Source organism: Myotis nattereri (assembly GCF_964212035.1).
Source record: "Myotis nattereri genome assembly, chromosome: 5".
In the NCBI taxonomy this organism is placed as follows: Eukaryota; Metazoa; Chordata; class Mammalia; order Chiroptera; family Vespertilionidae; genus Myotis; species Myotis nattereri.
Window position 1 is genome coordinate 6,485,649 of NC_138080.1, and position 9,288 is coordinate 6,494,936.

General features: G+C 53.8%; 1 protein-coding gene across 1 annotated transcript in view; it reads right to left on the reverse strand.

The window, feature by feature from the left end:
• The window catches only part of ARHGEF18 (Rho/Rac guanine nucleotide exchange factor 18), a 97,829-nt gene extending 89,015 nt beyond the window's left edge, over positions 1 to 8,814 (reverse strand). The window contains exons 1-2 of the mRNA XM_081091524.1: positions 8,482 to 8,814; positions 4,146 to 4,209 (exon numbers count right to left, since the gene is read on the reverse strand). The gene's annotated coding sequence lies outside the window, so the exon portion shown is untranslated. The remainder of the gene's footprint in view (positions 1 to 4,145; positions 4,210 to 8,481) is intronic.
• Positions 8,815 to 9,288: the final 474 nt, after the last annotated feature.

Here is a 9,288-nt window from a genome sequence, read left to right on the forward strand (position 1 = left end):
TGGAGGCCGAAGCCTTCCACAGCCTGTAGAGGCCAAAGACAGAAGCTCATGCCTGGCATTTGCCCCCCTGCAGGTCTGCCGTCCAAAGGCTAAAGGTGAAAGGTCAGGGATGAATTTAGGCTTTTGACAGAAATTTCTGAGCCCGGAACAGGCTGTGCTGGATTCTGATGACAGGCTCAACTCTGATCCTGGTATCGCATGTTGAGCACGAATCTTTGTGTCACAGAGTCATAGACTGTCATTCAGTCATAGACTGTCATTCAGCCATAGACTGTCATTCAGCCATAGACTGACCCTTGGGCTACAGTCTGACACCGGGATGGGTGCCAGCCCTCTCAGCCGCCCCCAGCCCACACTCAGTGTCCTCCCGCCTGCCGCTGTGCTGTCCTCACCACCCGTCCCGCCCCCCACCCCCCCCCGCCCCCCCGCACCTGCCTGACAATCGAGGACTCTGATCCTCTGCTGTGAGTCTTTGCTGGAGAACTTTGACTTGCTCTGCACCCTTTCCCGACACCCGGCTGTGGTGTCGTTGGTTTATTTGTGCCCTTCTATGCCGGGGGTTCCAAGATCCAACTATGGCTCCAAGCCTACGGCCATGCCCACTTTATGACAGCTTTCCTTCTGCAACAGCAAAATTCAATAGTTGTACCAGGGTTCACATGACCCTCACAGCCAAACACATGTAGTCTCTGGCCCTTCACAGAAAGTCTGCTGACCCCTGCTCCAGACCATGTGGCCCATAAGGGCAGGCTCTGTATCTGATTCACTGTCATATCTCCAAGCCCCAAGTAGAATCTTAAGCTGTTTTTTTAATCCTCACCTGACGATATTTTTCCATTGATTTTTAGAGAGAGTGGGAGGGAGAGAGAGAGAAACAAACATTGATGTGAGAGAGACGCATCTATTGGTTTCCTCCCACATGCACCCCTTGACCAGAATTGAACCCGGGACCCTTCAGTCTGCAGACCAAAACTCTATCCACTGAGCCAAACCAGCTGGGGTGTAAAACTTCATGTGTAGTAGTCAGCTCCTATGTGCCAGGGCTATTGCTGAGGCCATCACATAATTGCATTTTTCTATCCTCACGGCAACCCTCTGAGCCCCCACTATACAGAAGGGGACCCCAGCGAGGCTCAGAGAGAGTACTGATTTTCTCAAGGTCACACCAGGCTGGTAAGGGCAAGAGCTGGATGTAAACCTAGGTATTTCCAACTCAAAGCAATACTTATAAGCAACAGGCCATTCTGTGGTGAGCTGATGAGTGGATAGATGGGTGAATAAATGTTAGATGGATGAATGAGTGGGTGGTTGGATGGGTAAATGGATTGTTAAATGGGTGGATGGTTAGATAAATGGGATGGTTAGATGGATGGATGGTTGGATAGTTGGCTATCTGATGGGATGGTTAGATGCATAGATAGTTGGCTGCCTGGTTGGTTGGACAGATGAATGGGTGAATGAGTGGATAGATGGTTAGATGGATGGATGCTCAGGTGTATGTATGTATGTATGTATGTTAGATGAATGGATGGTTAGGTTGATGATGTTTAGATGGGTAGACAGATGAACAGATGAATGGATGGATAGTTAGGTGGATGGATAATGAACAGTTGGCTGGTTGAATGGAAGATAGTTGGTTAGATGGATGGATGGATGGTGAGATGGGTGAATAGATGGAAGATGGAAGGATGGATAGTTGGGGGTGGGGGTTAGGTGATGTGGCAGGGCCCAGAGGCAGTGATGAATTACATCAGGAGATGGGGATGAATTACATCAGGAGATTCTTAGGGGATGAGCTGGTGAGAGGTATAGATGGAATGGGGTCAGAATCATGACAGAGAATCCAGAGAAGAAAGAAACCAAGTTGAGGCTCAGGATGCACTAATTATGTATGTACTTACTATATTTTGGGGAATGAATGAAAAAGTATGGCCAGAAGGGGTAACTGGAACAACGGAGAAGGGGTAGTGCAGCCCTGCCACAGGAACCTCCCTGGAGGTCCCCACCCCATCTCCCTGGCTTGTCTGCCTCCTTAAACCCAACTCCACCATTTTCTTTCTTTTTTTTTTTTAATTTATTGATTTCTTTTTACAAAGAGGAAGGGAGAGGGATAGAGAGTTAGAAACATCGATGAGAGAGAAACATCGATCAGCTGCCTCCTGCACACCCCCCTACTGGGGATGTGCCCGCAACCCAGGTACATGCCCTTGACCGGAATAGAAGCTGCGACCCTTCAGTCTGCAGGCCGACGCTCTATCCATGAGCCAAACCAGTTAGGGCCCAACGCTACCATTTTCCCAGGAAGTTCCAGGCAGCTAGTTCCAGAGCTTAAGAGGGAAACAAACAGGACATTCTCCCTATGCCCTCCAGGGCTAAAGACGGAAGGACGCTGGTGGGGAGTCACTCTGCTCCCCTCATCCCCCCACAAGATCCTCTTGATAAAGCTATCAGCCTGGATTCAGGTCCCAGGCAGCCTATTCCACCAGCAGTATCTGCAGCACCAGCCACAAAATGGTTTAAGAGTCACCACAGGTTCCCACAGCTCACTCTCTCATCTGCTGCCTATAAATCACAGCCTCAACCTACCCAGACAGGGAGCCTGGCTGGGCTGGGTGACCAGGAGCTGGTAGGCCTTTGCAAGGACCTGGGTCACAGACTGTTGCCTTGCTGATCTGCAGCTGATGCATTAAATTCTCCAGCATTGCCACCCACTGGTGGATTTAAAAACCCTCCCAGCCCTCCAGCTGCCCACACTGGCAGCTTTGTTCATTGGGTAAAACACCTCAAAGGTGGCCTTGGAACAGAACCGGTTTAAAATGCTGGTTCCTCTAGCTTGTCCTTGCTGTGTGACCTTGTGCAAGTCACTCAACCTCTCTGAGTCTAATTGCATGAGACTTAACAACGGGCAGCAATTCCCATCATTGTGATTGCTCTTCAGTTGCCACCCTCTCTCCCCACCCCCACCCCCAGGTCCCTCGATATTGCTATCTCCCCCAGCAGGGTGCCCAGCACACAATCGGCCCTCAGGGAGAGTCTGTAGATAAAAGAACTAATGAATCTTCTCATTGCCCCTCAAATGGACATTCGTTGCCACCCTGAACAAGTACGCAGCTCTCACAAGTAATGGGCGCCAGAATCGGATGAGGCTGAGCAGCGGGGCTGGCCTGCCTCGGAGATGCGTGTGGAAAGGTCGTGGGAACGGTGTGGGGGCTGCTAGCACAGTGTTACCCCACCATGGCCCTGGCACCATCTGCTTATCTTCAAGGGCTAAATTCCTCCTGAGATTTAAGAAGTATCTTTTTGCAAAAGCAATTCACCCAGGCGGGGGGGGGGGGGGGGGGGGGGGATATAATACAAGGGCCTCTCTAGCCACCACAGAGGTAAACTGAGGCCCAGGACGGGGGTGGGTGTCATTGTCCAGTGTGTGTGTGTGTGTGTGTGTGTGTGTGTGTGTGTGTAAGGAAGGTACCTATCAGAACCCCTGGGGTCTCAGCCCTGCTCTTTCTTGCTGAGCCTCTGCCCTACAGCCAGCCAGAGCTCACAGTGTCAGCGGCCCAGGAAGCTACCAGGCTGCCCCGAGGGAGCTACAAGGTGAATCCTCTCCTTCTGCAAATTTACCTCCTGAGACAAGTTACTGCGGAGTCTGGGAAGATGTCTCCTCCTGGGCAAGGGGGACCCACAGTCTGGATGTGCCATGGGGTCCCGGGATGTGGAACTGGGGGTTGGCTCAGGCACTCCGTGCCCCCGGCCGAGGAGAGCTCGAGGCGGGGCGGTGGGCAAGTTGTCCAGGGAACCCTGTGTGCGGGCCTGTGCCCGCTGCTCGCGGCCTGCCCTCTTACCTCTCTTGAAGGCCCACCGCTTCAGCCACAGCTTAGAGAAGGCTGGCCAGGAGTGGTTGAGCCCTGGGTCAGCCATGGGGCAGGCTTGCACGAGTGAGTGCGGCTGGGATGGAGCAGAGCTCAGCCGGGAATCCTTGCCAGGGGGGCGCTGCCAGCAAGAGGGGCGGGGACTGTGCGAAGGGCTGCCGGGTGCAGCCGCTGGGGGGATCGTGGGGCTGGCGTTCGGCTACGGGGCCCCTGGGCTCCAGTCTGGGGGGAGGCCAAGCTCTAGCAGCATCCCCACCCCCAGCCCTGTCGGCCTCTTACCTGGGCTGGCCAAGACATTCCAGGAGGAGCTGACGAGCGGCGGGAGGAGTGGTGACGGTGGGTCCTGGGGAAACAGGCTAGACTGAGTGTCTGAGTGTTTGTGTGCCCCTGTCCCTGTTTAACGGGGCGTTTGTGTTGGTGCATAGCGCGTGTGCTGTCAGGTGAGTGTTTGAGTGCAAGTCCGGAGTGTCCACGTGTGTGTTCACACTCAGCATCTAGTGCAGCGGTTCTCAACCTGTGGGTCGCGACCCCTTTGGCGGTCGAACGACCCTTTCCCAGGGGTCGCCTAAGACCATCCTGCAGATCAGATATTTACATGACGATTCATAACAGTAGCAACATGACAGTTAGGAAGTAGCAACGAAAATAATTGTATGGTTGGGTCACAGCATGAGGAACTGTATTTAAAGGGCCAGAAGGTTGAGAACCACTGGTCTAGTGGGTTTCCCTGCGGTGTTGGTGATGTAACGGGCATACAGCACTGTGCCCGTTTACGGTGTGCAGCAGCTACAGCCTCAGGACGTAGTCATCTGTAACTGGGAGTTGCTATGTTTTGACCACCTTTACCCATTCCCCCACCCCCAGCAATCACAAATCTGATGTTTTTTACGATAAGTTTTTTTTAAAAAAAAAATTAGATTCCACATATAAGTGGGCTCATATAGTATTTGTTTCTCTTACTTTATTTATAGTATTTGTCTGGTTTACTTTATTTAGCATAATGCCCTCAAAGGTCACCCATGTTGTTGTAAATGACAAGATTTCCTTCTTTTTGAGGCTGAATGATATTATCTATGTGCTTTTTCAAACGTCTGGGATTGTGTATGTGTGTATGTGTATATGAGCGTGTGTAATGTGTGTGTGTGTGAGTGTGTGTGTGTATGTGAGTGTGTGTGTGAGTATATGAGTGTGTGTGTATGTGTGAGTGTGTGTGTGTATGTGAGTGTGTGTATGAGTGTATGTGTGTGTGAGTGTGTGTATGTGAGTGTGTGTATGAGTGCGTGTGTATGTGAGTGTGTGTGTATGAGTGTGTGAGTGTGTGTGTATGTGGGTGTGTGAGTGAGTGTATGTTAGTGTGCACATGAGTGTGTGTATATGTGTGTGTGAGTGTGTGTGTGTATGTGAGTGTGTGTGAGTATATGAGTGTGTGTATGTGAGTGTGTCAGTGTGTGTGTGAGTGTGTGTGAGTGTATGTGTGAGTGTGTAGTGAGTGTGTGTATATGTGAGTGTGTGTATGTGTGTGAGTGTGTGTAGTGAGTGTGTGTGAGTGTGTGTGTATGTGCGTGAGTGTGTGTGTGTGCACATGTGTGTGAAGGCCATTAGTATCTGAGGGGTGGGACCTGCCTGTGTCCTCTAGGCCTGAGGGAGACCTGCTCTGGCATCTGTGAGGGCTCTGCTGCTTGCCTGGGCTCTGTGTCTGCGTGTCTGCGGGATCTGGGTGTACCCAGTGCTGTGGCTGTGTGCGCACCTGCCAGCGGCCAAGTGCTGCCTCCTAACTGGTGTTTTCATTCTTCTCTGAAAAATTCCTGGCTGTCTGGCGACTTCTTAGGCTCTTCCCTCCCTTCTCAGAGAGTTCTCCACACGCCCGTCTTTGCCCCTGCACGCCGCCCAACTGCACAGCCACTGCAGTCCCATTTCCAGCCCCTCAGTCTCCTGGCTCTCTGAGGCTAAATCCAAAGGACACTTGCCCGACTCACCTCGACTGGCTACCTCCAACCACATCCCTCTAGAAATTCATTCCTCCTATGATGCAACAGGCTGAATTGATGAATGATGAGAGAGAATCACAGATTGGCTGCCTCCTGCACACCCGCCTCCAGGGATCAAGCCTGCAACCTGGGCATGCACCCTGACGGAGAATTAAACCATGACTTCCTGTTCATGGGTTGACGCTCAACCACTGAACCACACCAGCTGGCCTAATCTTCCCTTTTTTGCCTGATCTTTACACTCTGTGTTCCTAGGGCTCTGTCCTGGTCACTTCCTGCTCTCCCACCGGCCCTGGTGATCCCCCCTGCCCCTCCCTCATTGCTATCATAAGTAGGTGGCCCCGAAATCTTTCAGTCACACAAAGACACAAAAGCACACACTCTATATACTAATATCTGTGGACAATGGCAGACACACACACACACACACACACACATAGACAGACACAGACACATACAATTATACACAGTCAGACACATACATAGAATCCAGAGAACAGCTCGTGGACATTTAAAAAGCACCTCATCTGCTGTGCTCCAGGTTTGAATTCTTTATCTCCCACCACACATGTTTCCCAACAGGCTACCAACGCCTTGGGGACCCCTTGGTCCCTGGGCGGAGGGCAGATGTGAGAACTTCGGGAACACCTAGGGCAGTGAGAAGCCAGGAAGAGCCCCCATCAAGCCCCTGGCACCAAAGGCAGGAGCCCAGGAGGCCAGAACCAGGGGAACGCGAGGTTAGAGCACAGTAGGCAGTGGAGATTTTAGAAAAATCTTACTTTACAAATCCGACAAGGACACCCTTTCTAACAGTGCAAGCTCGCTTATTGTAGAAAGACACAAAACACACGCTGTCCACCAACATCCAGCACCATAGGCGGCTTAAAAAGAACAGCCCCCAAAGCTGGACAAAACTGGAGGGGAATCCCCGCCCACAACTGGGAGGCACTGGCACTGGGGCTTGAGGGGTCAGGCCCCGGAGGGCAGGAAGCTAGTGACGTGAGGCAGGCACGATGCCGTGTTTTTTCTCACGGGAGTTTCTGGATATGAATGTGGTTTGTACGTGACTGGGAAGCAGACCAGAAAGAGGCCCAAGGACACGGCTGTCCTCTCCGTCTAGTCCTTTCTCAGGAGCCCACCCTGCAAACTCAGCAACGGCTGGACCGACCATCAGGTTCTCCTTCCAGGGTGGCCCAGAAGCTGCTAAGGATGCACACAGGTTGCCTGGCAGGGACTGCTCAGGGAAGCAAGGCTGGGGGACAGGGACAGGGACAGGGTGAAGGAACAGGAACGTCTGGCCACGTTTTCTGAGCTCCTACTGCGTGGGGGCCTGGGCCCTGATCTTACTTGTAAGGGCTAGGACGGCTCTTTAATGGAGGAACGGAGGGAGGGCCAGCGTGGTGAAGGCACTTGCCCATGGCTGCCCAGAGGCAGGGGAGCGGGATTTGAACCCACAGCAGGCTGACACAACCATCCTGTCATCTGTATGATACTGAGTGTGGCAGGCGTCCAGCACCGTGTCAGGGCTGGGAGTCAGGGTGTGCGAAGACGGCCGAGACAAGACATGCTGATGGGTTTGCCATTGACATTCCATGGTGCTTCCAGGTCCAGTGAAAAGCCTGCCTCTGCCCAGAAGCCCTCCCAGAGAGGCCCGGGACCATGGCAAGGGGGCTCAAAGGCGGGCAGTCCTCCCTTGATCTTGCTTGGTTGTCGAACCTTCTTAGAACTGTAGGAGCCTGGGCCAGTGGGATCAGCCACCTGAGTGGCCCTGGAGGCCTTCTCTGATGTGCCCCAGCCTCACTCACCAGCTCCACGGCCTCAGCCATCCACTCCAAATGCACCCATTCCTGGCTGCTTCCGGGTCACCTTCCCGGGCCCCAGAGTGCCTGAACCCGCCTGGTGGCCGTGTGGCCTTGGGGGCTGGGAGGAAGCAGAGGCTTGGGTGTGCCCTGAACGAAACCACAGCCTTCCTCCCTACTGCACCCCACCCCAGGCAGCCTGGGGTGGGAAGCTCCCCAAGGTGGGCCATGGTGGGAGCCAGGAGCACCTCCTTGGGGGAAGGGGAGCTGGAGGGCTGCCCGGTGGAGGGTTCTTCTCCTTGGGTGAGCTAGCCAGCTTGGGGAGCAACTGTTCTCAGGCCTGGCTCTCACACATCAGCCTGAAGCAGAAGTGTTTGTTTTGAAAGTCAGGCACCCCAGCCTCAACTTTCAGATTCTCTTTCAGGGAGGTCCATGGGGTGTGGGTGTGTGTGTTCCAAAATCTCCAGTTTAAAAAGCGAAGCATGCCTGGCGACTCTGCTGCAGGAAGCCCAAGACCCTCCCCCTAGCATCCACTGTCTCTCTTCCCCAGACTTTGGCCACAAGGGGCTCCATCCTCCTGTTGTACCTTGTGGTCTGTCATGGACCCCAGCCCCTGGAGAGACCTCTTAGGACCACAGACTTTTGCAGGACAAACAAGCAGGTCAAACCACCTCGCCTGCTCACTTGAAAACAGGCTGACCAGAGGGTCGAGAGAAATAGGATGGGCTGTCTGTCCACCGCCCCTCAGGCTGCACAGGCCTCGCTGCCCATCTGTCCCTGTTGGTCCACCTGTCCCTCCGCTCCCACGCCCCCAGGACGGTCACTCACCACACGGAGGCTTGTCCTTGCCGCTGCGGGCACACAGTCCGGCTCCTGCAGCCCCCACCGCCCATGGCCAAGGCCTCCAGCCTGTCCAGCGGGAACCTCAGTGGGTCAGCGTCCAGAGTAACTGCAGGGTGACCTCAACTTCCTTTTCCTTAATTGCCCGACTGCTTGGTCCCTCTGTCCCCAGCTGTGGGCTGAGGTGGGGGTCTGAGTACAGCATAGGCTTGGGGTTCTAGAAGCAGGGTACTCACTTCCACCACTCAGCCCTGTGGGTGCAGGTGTCCTGAAGAGATGAGTGGGGGATGGGGGAAGCCTCCGCACCCTCACCCCCACCCCAGCAGCTTCCTGTAGAACCAACTGCCAAAGAGGAACAGGGCCCTGGGCCTCGCATGGGTACACAGGCAGAGACTCATGGGAACACAAAGTCACGTGCACCCAGAGACACAGTTGCTCAGACACACTTATGACCATGCACTGGTGCGCGGGTACACACTCGGTTACATCGGGCATGGAGGCACCTGGGCCCCATGGTCTGCTGATAAATGGTTAATAACCACCTCTCTGACCAACATAAGAAAATAAAAGAAATGAAGAAAATGAAACCCTGGTACTTAGCATCTGCTGATTCCCATGGTACAAATACTCCCATCACAGCTGGTTTCATCTGCCAACCTGATGTCACCGAGTGTGGAGTTAGGAGGAAATGCTCAGCGTGGCTCCAGCACATCACTGGAGTGGGGACTCAGGCACGTGGGCTCATGCACACAGGATGCTGGCACACAGGTGTGTGGACACCTATGGGTCCAGGGC